At 38.2% G+C, this 16,482-nt stretch overlaps 1 protein-coding gene across 3 annotated transcripts in view; it reads right to left on the bottom strand.

The window, feature by feature from the left end:
• PLAGL1 (PLAG1 like zinc finger 1) overlaps window positions 1-16,482 on the bottom strand; it is a 91,619-nt gene that overhangs the window by 53,933 nt on the left and 21,204 nt on the right. The window lies entirely within an intron of this gene.

Below are 16,482 nucleotides of genomic sequence, written 5' to 3'. Positions count from 1 at the left end.
ACACATTGCTATAAGCATTAAGTGAAACGACTTAGAGAGGCGGTTCACTACGTATTTCAGACTCTCGTAGCTCTGAAAGATGTTAACAACATCGTCCACGTCTATCCATCTTCTCCGCAGTCTCCGGATTTCCATCGCTTGTGTTACTTTCAGCTTTGAGCACTCAGCACATTTACGAGTGCTCGACCATCTTCTTCTCCCAGATGTTCACTCTTAATTCTATATTTAAATGAATTCAGTGTTCATCCTACATATCCGTTCCTGAATTATTTTATTTCTTGAGGGACTGCTCTCTTTTTTCAAGCTGTTTTCTTAAGGAGCACTTATAGAGTACTTTAATGTTTTATCTGTTTATCTCTACACATTAAACAAACAAACAAACCCAAAATTCAGAGTAGGGTAAATATTTTGGATTCACACCTCTCTTCAAAACCTAACAGAAAAAGAAGGCAATTGCTTCACTGATTTTTTTAATTAGGAAAGTATGATAACACATTCATAGGAGACTTGGAAAACACAGGAACAAAGTTACATATAGTTCCACAATATATTATAATCATTTTAAGTAGATAAATTAAGACTTTTAGTTGGAGTTTTAATATCAAACTCTCAAAAATTAATAGAACGAAAAGATAGAAGAGGAGGATGATATAGTAGACCTGAAAAGCACTATGAACCAATTCAACATAATTAAGATTTATATAATTTTCACACAGCAGCAAGATATAAATTCTATTCCCACAGACTATAAACCAGAAGACACTAGAACATATCCAGGAACAGAAAACAAGGTACAAAAATATCATGGCTTAAAGATATTGAAATCATATAGAGTCTGTTCTCTTATCACTGTGAAATCATGTTAGAAATCAATATCAAAAGATATTTGAAAATAATTCACATATTCTCAAGTGCAATGTGACATTTACCAAGAGACTTAACCATTGAAAGCCTCAATAAAGTTAAAAGACTGAAAAAAACAGAGGATGGTTGAAGAGAAGATACTTCACTGATTTTTGACATTATATATTTCTGTGGAGAGAGCTGAATCCTGTGTGATTTTCCCTGGGAAGTGATTTGATTTTTCTGCTTGGAAAAAGAAAAGAATTATCATTAAAGCAGCTGTATATCCTTAATTGGGCTATATCTTAGTGTCAATTTTTCTGTATCAATTTTCCCCCAATATATAGTATGATCTTTCAACTTACAGATTTCATTCTTCTTAGTGTAGTATCTCATTCATATTATATATCAGAATAAATTTATCTTTCACTAGTTGGCTTTTCTACTTCAGAGTCACCCGTTAGTCTTATATTTGATTTTTATTTTCTATATCCATCTTTTGATTTGCATTCATTCTGATTCTCTAAACAATTCTGGTCTTTGGTTTTTCTAGCTTATTGGATTTTAAAATCATGTTCTTTTGAAAAATTGATTTTCTTAGTTATGCAATTTCCTTTTTCATCACATTCTTGTCTTATCCTTGAGCTACTTCATGAAATCATACTCTTTTTCTCTGGTGAGTCAAACATATATAAGGAATATAAATTTCTGTTCCTTGGTTGTGTTTTCTTCCAGTCTTGCTTCTTCATCTCCTGCACACTATTTCCCTTGCTTCCCATTTAGAACATGTTTACATAACAGCCATGTCATATCTTTTATCTTGCTTATCCTTAAAAGTTAACAACAGACCTTGTGTTTGCACTAACAGAGTGAATTCCTGGTTCACTTTCCTCTTCACCTGAGATGTGTTTGTCTTCCCTATCCAGAGCTTCAGTTTTAGGGCTGAGCGTTATTTCTATCCATCATTTCTGGGACCTGAGGGTTTCAGGAAGACAGGGGACTGCGGAACTCAGATTGAAGGTGAATACAGAGTCTTCTGTGGGAAAGTCAGCCATCACTTCTGAGGCTCCTTTAAGTCCTCACCAGCCCATTTTCAAGCCACTTAAGGAAATATTCCATGTCTATAAGCATCAATTCATTTGCCCAATTCAGCACAGTACTCCAGAGGGTGGCAAACTTTCTTGCTTTGGGCAAGATCCAACAGTGGTCTGTAAAGTTTCCCTGATGTTTTGTCACAAGGAAGCCACTTTCCCAATTGGAGGATGTCTGTGAAAATTCTCAGACTTTGATCATCTTTTTCCTCAGTATGTTTTGCAGGAGAGTGGAAGGATAGACACCACACATCTATCACAAAGTATTTGGTATCTTTGCTTTGCCATCACTTCTCACATTTTACATCATAAGGTTGTACTTCTTTCTTTGGTTGCTATAGGTGAGGGATTTTGTTTTGTTTTTTGCTTTCTTTTCTTTGTGTGGTCTAGGGTTCTTATTTATTTACTTTCGTGCTTCTTTGTCCCATCTTTATCCCCAAGTCAATTGATCAGCTTGTCTCTCTTGTTAGTAATGAAATATATGAAAAATCCTTTTTTCTCTTTTGGTTATTTCCACAAAGTTCTCTTTGAACATGAATATTGTGAGCTGGCAACTGTGATACCCTCCTTTTCTCTAGGTTTTCCCTGAATGACACATGCCTTGGCATCACAATGTGCCCCAAGAAAACTTCTAGAGCAGAGGCTGTAAACTCAAGTCAGTATGAAGTTTAAAACAAAAAAGAGCGAGACTATGTTAAAGTAAAAAGAACATTCTTCGTATAAGGAAGCGATGCTTATACAAAGCGTATACCAGCTCAGGCCAGCATTACCAAATGTATGCCATTTTCAGCCATGATATATAGTATTTCAATATCAAATTCCTTCATTTTGGAAGCGCTATGGAAGCTAACTAAATTTATCTCAGTTTATACCCAAACTGAACCAGTGGGTCACCAGTGTGGTCCCTTTTATAGAGAACTATTCAGGATAAATCTTACAATCACCATTTGTCTCTCAGTATTTTGAGATACAGTTTTATTCTGATTCTTCAATGACTTCCTAAAATGTCTTTAGCAAACATAAAGCTAAAAGATCTATGCTGACATATTTACAGTTCGAAACAGCGTGTCAATACCCAACACTTTCACAAATAGGTGTTACTGGAGTAACAGCTTTGATCATACTACAACTAATGTCATGAGAGCAGAGAGTCTATATAGATCATGACCACAGTAACAAAACAGCAGGAAAAAATATTTTTCAATTGATGCAGAAAAGGTATTTGAAAAAATCCAAAACCCATTTTTGTGGGGCAAAAAAAAGCTCAGAAAAAGAAGGGAAGTTCCTCAAACTGATAATAGATGTATTTGTTTCCTATGGGTGCTACAATAAACTATCACAAATTTGTTGCTAAAATGAGAAATGTATTCTCTCACAGTGCTGGAGGCCAGAAGTCCGAAATCAAGGTGTCAGCGAGGCTTCACTCCCTCTAGTGGCTCTAGATGTGAATCCGTCCCTCGCCTCTTCCAGATTTTGGTAGCAGCTGGCATTCTCTGGCTTCCTTGGCTTCTGGCCACATCACTCCAGTCTGTGCATCTGTTTTCGCATTGCCTTCTCCTCTGTGAGTATCCTGTGTTTTATCCCGTGTGTGTCTATCCTATAAGAATACTTATCAGTGGATGTAGGATGCACATGAATAAGCCAGGATGATCTCTCTTCATCTCAAGATCTTTAAATTATTACATCTGCAAAGACACCCTCCTATTTTTCCCCCAAATAAGGTAACATTCACAGCTTCCAGGATTAGGATATAGATATCTATTTTGAGAATTCATCTTTCAACCCTCTTAAAATATGCAAAATCACAGTACCTTTGTTGTGGAAATTGACAAGCTGACTTTAAACTTTACATGGGAATGAACCTACAAGAGTGAAAATGAAAAAGCAGAATAAAGTTGGAAGACTTACACTATCTGATTTTAAGGCCTACTACAAAGCTACAATAATTAAGTCTGGATGGCATAAGGATAAATGTAACTATACATTGAGTCCAGAAATAGACCTATATGTATATGGTCTATTGATTTTGGACAGAGATACAACATAATTCCTCTGTAAAAAGAGAAATGATATGGGAACTGGTTATCTGTATGGAGAAAAAAACTTACACTTAACATCATACAGAACTTAGAGTATTTGAAGAACTCATACAATACAAAGATAAACAATATAATAAAACTGGGCATGCATGCAAGTCGCTTTAGTCATGGCCGACTCTTTGCAACCCTATGGGAGCTCCTCTGTTCATGGGATTCTCTGGCCAAGAATACTGGAGTGGGTTGCCATGCCCTCCTCCAGGGGATTTCCCAACCCAGGGATCGAAACTGTCTCTCTTATGTCCCCTGCATTGGCAGATGGGTTTTTATCACTGGCTCCACACTTAAACACACACTTCACCAAAGAAGATATATGAATGGCCAATCAGCATATAAATGATACTTGACATCATTTCCTCCATGACTAGTGTAAATTAAAACCATTGTGAAATATCATACATACCAACTGGAATGGCTAAAGCTTAGAAGACTAACAATATCAAGTGCTGCCAATAAGCAAGAAAACTAGAATTCTCAGACATTGTTGGTGGGAATATAAAACGGTACAACCACTCTGGAAAACTGTTTTGAGTTTCATTTAACATTAAACATGAATTTACTACTTGACCCTGAAATCCTATTCCTAGGTATTTATCCAAGAGAATTAATAATATGTCTACACAGACTTATACACAAATATTTGTGTTAGCCCCAAACTGAAGACAACCCCAATGTCAGTAGGAAAATGAGCAAACAGATGATCACCTCATAAGTAAATCTAAAAAAACATTATGCTGAGTAAAAGAAGCTACACATATAAAAGATATACATACTATATGATTCCATTTATATGAAATTTTAGGTAGAAAGTCTAACAGTGACAAAAAGCAGACCAATGGTTTCCCAGAGTGGATGGAGGAGGAACATGAAAGAACTTTGTAGGATAGGAATGTTCTATATCTTGATCAGTAAGATTATTACCTGAATATATATATATCATACCTCCCCAAATGATACACTTAAAATAGCTAGATTTTGTTATAGATGTACATTGAACTCAGCAAAGTTTAAAAGAAATGTTCCTATTCTTACTTGAATGGAATGGGGAGAAAAGAAATTATAGGAGACTGTTTTTCTCTTCATCCATAGCAGTTTGAATTAGAAATCACCTTCTGCTTTTGTTGACTTTTTCATTAGTACTGCCTTGTACTTTATCAATTCATTTTCTCACCTGGAGGATTTAGGCGACAGAGATGAAACTCAGATCCTCTGACTCCTAATCCATTGTTCTTTCATTACACAGTTTGCATTACGTTTAACATTTAAATCATAACAACTCCATCTTCTAGTAAATTCAACTTAACAAATATTCAATAGGTGCTGCTAGATTTAATTTTCTCTAAATGAAATATAACCCTCAAATCCATATAAACATAGTTCTTCTGAGGCCCGTGGCTTCTGGCCAGACAACCTCTCACTGGCCATATGCTACTCCCTCTCAACCTTTAAGTCACTTCTCTTTTTTGAGAGACTGTAATTCTTGGCTCATGGGATTTCTTCCCCCTTCCCTACTCTTGTCGATATTTGCAGTGACTTCTCCAACCAGGTATCACTTCCTTAAACATGCCTCCATGAGAACATCTTCTTATATTTCCCAGAGCAACACTGACTAATGTCCATTTCTTTCTTCAACTGACTGGTAATTGACGAGCATAGGAAGCTCACAAGGCAATGTCTGATAAATGTCCATATTTTTTATATTATGTGGCAAAGATTTTGTGTTACATACATGTTGGACAGAGCAACAAATTAATCATGGTTCTTAGTTACATACCAAAGACCAAGACGGTATGTGAGATGGAAGAATATGGCCAGTTGTGGCTCTCAAAGAAGTTAGTAAGGATGCCCCACTGATTTTAAGCAGCTATGTGCTTTCTATTTCTATAGAAAAATGTACCAATATAATTCAAGTTATACAAAATGTGGATATGAATTTTAAAGTTATAAGTAGAAAAATTCAGTGAATTTTAAAATGAAATGAAAACACACATCAAATGAAGATACAACCCCAAACTTTCACCTTTTATTAATAAGCAACCAGAACTAGTCAGAAGTGATTTAAAGTAGAATCAATGGCATCAATTTTCATTCCTGTTTCATGTGGCATGAAAAAAAAGTAAGCTGACAATGATTGATCAAAGGATGGCCTTGGGAGCAAAGAAATAAAAGCAGTATACAAATACCAAATATTGATAGTTATTCTGTTTTTCTCTTTACTATAATTAAAATTGCATCACAAAATTCAACAGCAATAAGCAAGATGACACAAGAAATAGGGAAGGTGGTAGAGGCTTTTCATAATTGACGTGTACTAACCACTAATTTTAAAGTAAAAGAATATGGGGATGATGGCTCTATCTATTTATCTTATCTCTTTTCCAGACCTCCTTGAAAACAAGGACATCAGAGGAGAGACATGAGCTGTCTTGGAGAGAGTTCAATGGATTTTGAAAGACCAAAAGCAAATGCAACAGCAATAACAGACTTAGGAATGGAGAAGGGCCCCCCCAGGGGCTGGACACACAGCAATGCCAGAGAATAAGTCAAGATATGAGGCTGTCAGGAAAGTGTTGGTTGAATGTTTTTACTTTGCATACAGAGCAACTGGGTGACCGGTCCCTCTGTAGTCAGAAAAACAGGCCATCTCCACCCTAGAGGGAACCAGAAAGTTATTTATTATCTGGATAATAACCGGATAAACTGAACTGAGAAAGATGCAGACTCAGAGACCCATAAAGGAAGAGGATTAAAAGAGGAGAATTACTGAACATCAAAAGACTGAACTGGGGGCCCATATATTTATTTCACTTTAAATCTATCATATACTTTTCATTGAAACTTTTAAAAAACACTTAAAAATTACAACAATGAACTGCCTTGCATTAATTGCATAACTGCTTCATCATATTCTTTACTGTCCATCTTATTTAAAATTTTCCTTTTCAGAATTAGCAGTCTGATCCCTTGAACTTAGTCCTTGAACTTCACCAGTAATTACATGTGCTTCCCAGGTGGCTCAGTGGTAAAGAATCCACCTGCCAATGCAGGAGATGCGAGTTCAGGCTCTGGGTGGGGACGATCCCCTGAGGAAGGAAATGGCAACCCACTCCAATATTTTTGCCTGGGAAATCCCACAGACAGAGGAGACTGGCAGGCTTCAATTCATGGTGACTCAAAAGAGTCAGACACGACTTTGCAACTAAACAACAACATCATCAGAAGATATATTTTCCTCCTCCTCCCAGAATGTCCCCAAAGTGACTCCTAAGCTTCTGCTTTAACCCATAAACTCCTACACCTTTACCTAGTGAGTAAAAATTTAAAAACAGGATATTTCCATAGTCTACATAGTTTCCAAGCATCTCTCTCTCTACAAATTACTTCTTCATTTAAAGGGTAAAAACAGTAACTTTTCAGCAAAGGAACCTAACAGATACCAACTCAAGTTATCAAATTTAGTATCACCAATAATAGAACAAGCTGAGTGGGCCTCTTGATGAAACACACTGGATAAAAACACATCACTTACATAGCATTCTTGCTAAAAACACAAGACTCAAGTTTTACAATGAGAAAAACAGACAAACCAAAATTGATGGATCTTCAAAAATAAACGACTAGACTGTATGCTTCAAAAAAATCAATGTTATGAAAGACAGAGTAAGGCTTAAAAACTTTTCCAGATTAAATGAGATGAAAAACACTACACTGAATGCAACACTTGGATCTAAAAATTCTTGATTTTTTTAAGTTATAAAGATATTTGAAGAAACTTAGATATGGATATTCATTAAATAACTGTACTGTGAATATGTTAAACTTCTTGAGTGTAATCATTGTTATGTGGTTATGAAGAATGTCATTGTTCCTAGGAGATAAATGCTGGAGTGTTTAAGATTAGGCAGTCATAAAGTCTAACTCTCAAACAGTTCAACAACATAATTATTATATATGAAAGTGATAAAGCAAATGTGGAAAAATGTTCACAATTGGTGAATCCATGCCAAGGGTATAGGGGGAATTCATTCTTTTTTTTTTAACTTTGAAAAGCTTTAAAACCACAAAAAATTATTAAAAACACAAGGTCAGATTCAACCACCTGATTGTGATATGCCCATATTCTGTTGAGAAATACTGGGAAAACTCCCACAAATGAAGACATTCATGAAGATGGATATTGCCTGATCAGCTCAATCTCATTTGATGGGTAGCTTGTCTAACCTTTCATCCCCCTCTGCAAACTGTCTCAAAATCCCCACCGTTTTCCTACTTCCTGGAAATCTGAGATTATCAAGTACAAACTCTCCCCTTCCTTGCCTTCCTACTACCTATAAGCTTGTCAATATCACTTGTCTTTAAAAAAAAAAAAAAAAAAGTCTTCAATTAGCAGCACTCTGTATCTCCTCAAACTCCCATTTTTAACTCTCCATTTGCTCTTTCTCCTCTCCAAACTTCTTAAAATTTAACCCAACTTACAAAAAAATTAAAACTCAAATCCCAGATCTCCTCTGGACACATTTTATAATCCCATTTCCCCTTCAAGCTTCTTGAGGATAGCCTCCACATGGGCTCTCTACTTTTTTAGCATCCTTCACGCCTCACTTTCGAATGGCCACCTGTCAGCAATCCTTGCCTCCTATCCTTTCCCTCCACTGATGCCCTTCTGTACTCCTAAGCCAATGGCAAGCCCTTGTCTGGATCTCTCTGCAGCCTCTGATGCAGTTCCCCACTCCTTCCTGCTTGGCATGACCCTTTCCATCAGTGTCAGTGGTATCCTTCTCTCCAGGCTTTTCTGTTAATGCTCTCACCATTATTTCTGAGTCTCTTCAGAAGGGAAGGGTGATTTTGCCAGATAATTTAAAATATCGTCTCTTCCACAGGTTTCTGAAATGTCTTTGGCCTCCTGATCTTCTCACTCAAAGTGCAATACCTAGGTAACTTCATGGAAGCCAGCAGTAGTAGCAGCAAATGTACGCCAGGCACTGCACCAAACACCCTCTGGGTTATATTAGTTTCTTTGACACAGCAATTCAAGTAGGCACTGTTATTATTATGATACACATGAGGAAACAGTTTAGGGAGGCTAAGGAACTTGCCAAAAATCTCTCAGCTAATAAGTAATGAAGTTCAAAACTCTCTAATTCCAGAGTCTGTGCTATGCTACTCCCACAAAATCATTAAGATAAGACAACATGGGCATAGTGGCAGAGGCCAGAGACAGAAATTAAATGAGTAACAAGGCTTTCTGACTCTGAGGTTGGAGTTTATAATGCACTGAGCTAATATTGAAGTTGAACAGGGTCTCCACATCCCACATTTATAATAACACCACGTGATGGGGTAAGAGCCTCCACAAGTTCAATTTTGTTAGGAAATTTTAGCAACTATCACTATACTTTCTGTGTTACTGTTCTAAGGTTTAATTAATATCTAAAAGTATTCCATCTATAGATAACCTTCAGGATACCGTACGCTTCCTCTTTGTGAGTCTAATAACTTGCAGTTTCTCTGTTCTGCCTTTCAGGAGACATATTTGCAGGAAAGAAAACCCAACTTTCAGAGAAATAGGGTCTGCTTTTTAATGATGGACTAGCTATGTGGAGGAAGGATAGAAAGAAATTCTAAACTGCCAAATTGTTTTCTCACCTGCCTACAAGTGTACAAAGTTTATAATACATGATAAACATGGAAGCCACTTCTGTGAGCAGTACCTTTGAGACATGATCCAGTAGATTTTTGTCCTATTGTAATTTTAAAGTTACTGACAGATTTATTTCACTCTGGTATGCCATCATAACAGTTGAGTTTTAGGCAGTGGGAGTAATAAAATTCCACAATGAAATAAAAGACTCTCAATGTCTAGATCAGGCAGTTCTTTTCCTTTGTGAAAGCAATTAGAAAGGTAAGGAGATCTAACTGTATACTGGTAGCATTCCAGGAGGGTTTCAAAAGGTCAGGTGATCACGGAATCATAGAACTGAAAACTGAAAGATACCTACTCTCCCAAAGGTAACTTAATATTCTATGAATAAGGCCATCAATGCCCAGAGAGGCTGACTAGTGAGAAATGCAAAGGAAGGGGAGAAGGGAGCTGAAGAGGTGATCCAGCTCTCCTGTTTTAATCAGAGCTGGGGCTTTGGACTAGAGATTCAGAATCACCCAGAGAACTTTGTAAAAACACACAGTCCCAGGACAAGACACAGACTATGAGAAAACATATGCAAATCACATAGCTAATAAGTGACTTATACTCAGATATACAAAAAGAGTACTTAAAACTAAACAAGAACACCAGTCAGTTAAAAAGATGGGCAAAAGATCTCAACAGGCGCTTCAATGAAGGAGATACACAGAGGGCATCTAAGCCTATGAAACGATGCTCAGCATCACTGGTCATTGTGGCTGCTAAGTTGCTTCAGTTGTGTCCACCTCTTTGCAACCTCACCAGGCTCCTCTGTCCATGGGATTCTCCAGGCAAGAATACTGGAGTGGGTTGCCATTTCCTTCTGCAGAGGATCTTTCCAATCCAGGGATCAAACCTGCATCTCCTGCATTGGCAGGCAGGTTCTTTACCACTAGCACCACCTGGGAAGCCCATTTGTCATTAGGGAAATGCAAATGAAGATAAGATGTGACTGCTCATTTATTAGAACAGCTAAAATCCAAAAACCTGACAACACCAAATTCTGACAAGGTTGCAGAGCAAGAATCCATCATTGCTAATGGGAATGCAGAATGGCATGGCCACTTTGGAAGACAGTTTGACAGTTTATTACAAAACTAAGTATAGACATACCATAGCATCCAGCCACTGTCCTCTTTGGTATTTACCCAACTGATGAGAAAATTTATAGCTGCCAAAAAACATGGAGATGAAAGTTTATAGCAACTTCATTCACAATCACCAAAAACTGGGGGCAAGATATCCTTTAGCAGATGAATGGATAAAGTATGATGCATTCACAGTATGGAATATTATCCAACAGTCAAAAGGAATGAGCTACTAACTCATGCAACAACATAGAAGACTCTTACCTCATATTGCTAAATAAAAGGATCCAGTTTCAAAAGACTACCTACTGTTATGATTGCACTCATATAATATTCTGAAAAAAAAAAAAGGGAACACTGTAAAGATGAAAACCAGATTGAATTCACCAGTTTGGGGAGGGAATAGTACTCACTCAGTAAAGCAGAGGACAGTGAAGCTACTCTGGATGGTAATGTAGTCGTGGATACATAACACTATGCATTTGATAAAACCCATAGAATTATGTGGCATTAAAAAGTAAACCTTAATGTATGCGAGCTTAAAAAATAATCAACCAGGAGGTCAAGCAGTCCCAGAATGGAATGCAAACTGAGAAGAATCTACTACTAATGTATGGCATAAATTCACTGAAGGGGGTTGGAGAAAAAGGGTGAGGATCTAAGTGACTCTGAAGAGGACTAAAGACAAAAAGAACTGTACATAAACATTGAACTCCAGTTGGTAAAGTTGTTTCCCATGGGGTACAAACTAAAAGGACTTCCCTAGTGGCTCACTGGTAAAGAATTTGCCTGTCAAGCAAGAGACACGGGTTCGATCCCTGGATTGGGAAGATCCTCTGGAGAAGTAAATGGCAACCCACTCCAATACTCTTGCCTGGAAAATCCCACGGACAGAGGAGCCTAGCGGGCTAGAGTCCATGGAGTTGCCAAGAATCAGACATAAGTTAGCGACTGAACAACAACAAATTAAAAGTTCTGAAATCATATGCTGGAATGAAAAGCTGGTAAATAGATGGTGGGCTGCGGGAACCAAGTTTCTCCCACTGTTGGAGAGAGACGATGGGAACCAAGTTTCTCCCAGTGTTGATGAGAAAGGGGGGAAGGAGAGAATAAGCCATGTCATACTGGATTAGAGTCAGAGATATCATTATAAGCTCATGTTTAGCTTCACAAAGATACAGATGGATATTGAAATAGTTAGAGATATGTTTAATACACAGGTTCATATAGCCTATCTCTGAGAAGACCCAGATGCAGTGACACACCAAAGCCAAAAACACACCCAGTGCTTAGATCTCTCTTCCCCAGTGACATCCTCCGATAAAAGGAATTGGCCCACTTTGAGAAGCTGCTGATTCTAGGCCTGGGATAGGGAGTAAACAAGATAAACCCAGGGCATCTTGTACTGCCAGTAAGTAAGGAAGTGCTAAAAACAAAATGAGGATGGCGATATCTCAAAGGGACACAGGAGTCAACCTAAAACCATTCCCAGTAACCAACACTGGGATCATTGGAACAAACAAAATAATTCACACTGTGTTGAATTACAAAAACATATAAAATAAACATCCATGTACATCGATATGACCCCATACTGATATAAATAAGTAAGTACATGAAGGAGAATAAGCAGATTCTATGCAGGAGAATCCCAAACAATCTGTGTAGCCACTCTGCCCTCAGGAAGGTAGAGCCCCACCCCCTGTTTAGGTGTGGGTTGCACAGCTGCGTGCTCAGTTGTGTCCGACTCTTTGTGACCCCATGGACTGGAGCCCACCAGGCTCCTCTGTCCATGGGATTTTTCCAGGCAAGAATACTGGAATGGGTTGCCATTTCCTTCTCCAGGGGATTTTTCCCAACCCAGGGATCAAACCTGCGTCTAATACGTTGGCAGGCGGGTTCTTCACCACTGCACCACCTGGGAAGCCTGCACACGGCGACTTTCTTCCAAAGTGTACAGTATGGAATGGAACTGAGTCGTTTATAGTGACGTGGACGAACCTGGAGTCTGTCATACAGAGTAAAGCAAGTCAGAAAGAGAAAAATAAATATCATATTAACACACATACATGGAATCTAGAAAAGTGGTACTGATGAACCTATTTAGAAGGGTGGGGAGAGAGACGTGGACATAGGGAATGGACTTGTGGATACACAGAGTGAGGAAGGAGAGGGTGGGATGGATTGAGAGGGTAGCATTGACATATGTACACTACCGTGTGTAACGCAGCTAGCTGGAGGGAAGCTGCGGTGTAATACAGAGCTCAGCTCACTGCTCCGTGATGATGTGGAGGGTTGGACAGGGGGTGGGAGGAGGGTTGGATGGAGGTCCAAGAGGGCGAGGATACATGATACATAGAGCTGATTCATGATGTTTTACAGCAGAAACACAACACTGTAAGGCAATTACACTTCAATTTCAAAATGAATTAATTTTTAAAAGTGTACAGTATGGAAGGGGGGAAAAAACGGTAACACTGCAGTGGGCTTCCCAGGTGGCGTTCATGGTGAAGAACCTGCCCGCCAATGCAGGAGACCTTCAGAGAGGCAGTTTTGATCCCTGTATCGGGAAAATCCCCTGGAGAAGGAAACGGCAACCCAGTCCAGTGTTCTTGCCTGGAGAATCCCATGGACAGGGGAGCCTGGCAGGATACAGTCCATGGGGTTGAAAAGAATCGGACACAGTTGAAGTGACGTAGCACGTATGCAGTGGAGAAATCTGAAACATACCATCTCAGTCAGGTGATCAAGGTCAACATCGGCAGCCATAAGTCATATAGGCTATGGTCTTCTTCCCCCAAACCCAAGTTAATTGTGAAGAAAACAAACTTAGACAAACCCAAATTAAGGGACTCTGCACAAAATTCCTAACCAGTACTTCTGAAAACTGTCAAAGTCATCAAAAGAAGGAAAATGTGAGATATCGTCACCACAAAGGGGCCCCTAGGGAGATGAGAGGACTGAATGTATGTGCTATCCTGGATGGAATTCTGGGGCAGAAACAGGACACTGGAGAAACACTAACGAAATCTGAAGAAAGTATGGAATTTAGTTACTAATAACATCTCATTATTGGCTCACTAATCAAGAGTGTGAGTGAATTCCAGGAGGTAGTGAAGGACAGGGAAGCCTGGTGTGCTGCTGTCTCAGACATGACTTAGTGACTGAACAATTATGACAAATGTACCACAGAAATGAAAGACATTAATAATGGGGGAAACTGGGTGCTGGGTAACTGGGCGCTCTCTTGGATACTTTTGCAGCTTTTCTTTTTTGTAAATCTAGAACTATTCTAAAACAAAAAATATTTAAAAAATGAAAAACCCAACTGCCACCTGAAGAGATTTGAATTCAGTCAATCTTGGAAAACTCCAAATAGAAGCCAACAGGAATACTAAGTAATAAAGGACAATAAGTAATGGACAAAACTGGCCTCTAAAGAATTTCTCTAGTTTACTCCAGCTCCTTCTTATTCAACTGAATCATTCATTCATATATTTGATAAACATCTGTAGAAGGCCTACTATGTTCCAGGAATTGAGAGATGTTATGGGAAAATCCAAATCAACTTTGTGGCCAATTCAATACTATCAACCAAAACCTAGTAAGCTACTGTTTTTGAAACAGTGAGCCACAAATTACTAGTGGGTCATGAAATCAGTCTAATGGGTCACAATCACCATTTTCTCTCTAATGAAATGAAAGGATAAAAAAAAAAATCACAGTTTCCATAAAAAAGGTTTTGTTTGAGAAGTTATTTTTAGTATGTGTGTGTTTGTCCTGGATTATGATGTAAAATGCATTTCTTAATTTAGATTAAAATCAAAAGAGCTTGAAAGCTACTCAACAAGGTTCATCCCTGGCCTTGAGGAGATTAAGTTTAGCAGGAGAAGAGAACTAAGTAAATCGTGACAGAAATTCTTTTTTTAACTATAACATAATGAACTATTTTATACGATTCATACACACAAAAAAAGAGCACAATGCTTACTAGTTCACACTCTCTCAGCCTAAGTAGTATCGCTGCATCTTATTTATTTACTTATAATTTATTCTACCTATTATAGACTGCATTATGTCCCCCCACCCAAATTCATATGCTGAAGCTTTAACCCCAAATGTGACTATATTTGGAAATAGGGCCTTTAGAGAGATAATGATGGCTAAATGAGGTCCTATAGTGGGACTCTAATCCGATAGATCTGATACTCTTGTAAGAGGAAGAAACACTGAAGATCTCTCCCACACCCACATAGAGCCCATGTGAAGACAAAGAGAGAAGGCAACCGTCTATGAGCCAAGAAAAGAGGTCTCGTCAGACACTAACCCTGATGACACCGTGATCTTGGACTTCCAGCCTCCAGAACTGTAAGAGAATAAATTTCTGTTGTTTAAGCCACCCAGTCCATGGTATTTCATTAGGGCAACTCTACTAGACAAATATACTACTGTATCCTCCCCCGAAAGGAATTTAATGTGTCTAACTAGCTAAGATAGTCATCCAGGCTATGAAATTTAGAGACCTACCACTCATCTGCTCTACAAAGTTTCTTTTCTTGACAAAAGGCCCAACAAATTTCTGATAGCATATTTTTAGAGAAATCCTCATGGCCATGATTTTCCAATATCACTCAAGACTCTGAATTGTTTACTAAATTTGTTTAGCTGTTATTTTTGAGTTGGGATATACATTCATTTCTAATCTCTCGATCAATCTATAAGCACACAATGATGCTTAAGATCAATTAGTAGTTCATCCTTTGGCTGCCCTGCAAACCATTGTAACTACTGGCAAACAGATGGAAAATATAAAGATTGAAAAAGCAAATTTCAATGTAGATTTCCAAGTTGGATCAATTCATCCCAGGGTCCTCAAATACAAATGAAACTGGCTACTAAAACTTAGCCTTAATGTTGCTTTATCTAAAGCATGAAGTTTTTGAGAAGTTAAATCTATAGTAGTCAGAATAAAAAGTGAAATTGCAAGTGAGGTCCTTCTTTTTGTTTCTTTTACAATTCCAAGAAGAGAGCCTAGGGAGGAAGAGAAAACAGGACCGAAGGAGAGTAGGGGACAAGTTGTTTAAGGACAGAACAAATAGGAGGGTACCTAACCACTCAGCCAACGGTGAGGGAATAAAACCTAAGCAGCCCCAATGACAGCACTGGTCCCCATCGCCACCCACCTCCCGCAAGCATTAACTGTTCCACATTACAAAGAATCTGTGAAATTTCCACATTCGGATTCTGGAGATTGTGCAATGGTTTGATTTACACAAACAGAGGCTCTTGCTCCAACAGATGAAAGCATCTTTAAGTGCTTCTCTTTTGAAACGAGGTTTGATATTTAAAATAATCTCTTTACCGGGAAAACACTGTCCTGTGGGGAAATCTTAATCATGTTTGCCTAACTTGCTATTTTATATCTATCCTAATTATCTCCATTTCTCTAGTCTGGCTAATATGTTTACAGACTCACATATAAGATCCAAAAGAAGGGATTTTGGCTAATGCTCCCCAGTTGCCTCAAGAATATCATTCATTTTGATTTGAGCATAAACAAAATACCTTTCAGGATTAAGACAAAAAGATGACTAGGAAATGCAAAGAAATCAAAGTACCCAAAATGCACAATACTGGCCCTTTGAAGTCTCAGCACCTCAAAGAATTCAACTAATGGCTCA

Source organism: Odocoileus virginianus, chromosome 34, assembly GCF_023699985.2.
Source record: "Odocoileus virginianus isolate 20LAN1187 ecotype Illinois chromosome 34, Ovbor_1.2, whole genome shotgun sequence".
Taxonomy (NCBI): Eukaryota; Metazoa; Chordata; class Mammalia; order Artiodactyla; family Cervidae; genus Odocoileus; species Odocoileus virginianus.
Note: the sequence above shows the minus strand (reverse complement) of the source record. Positions and strands in the feature narration are given on the sequence as shown.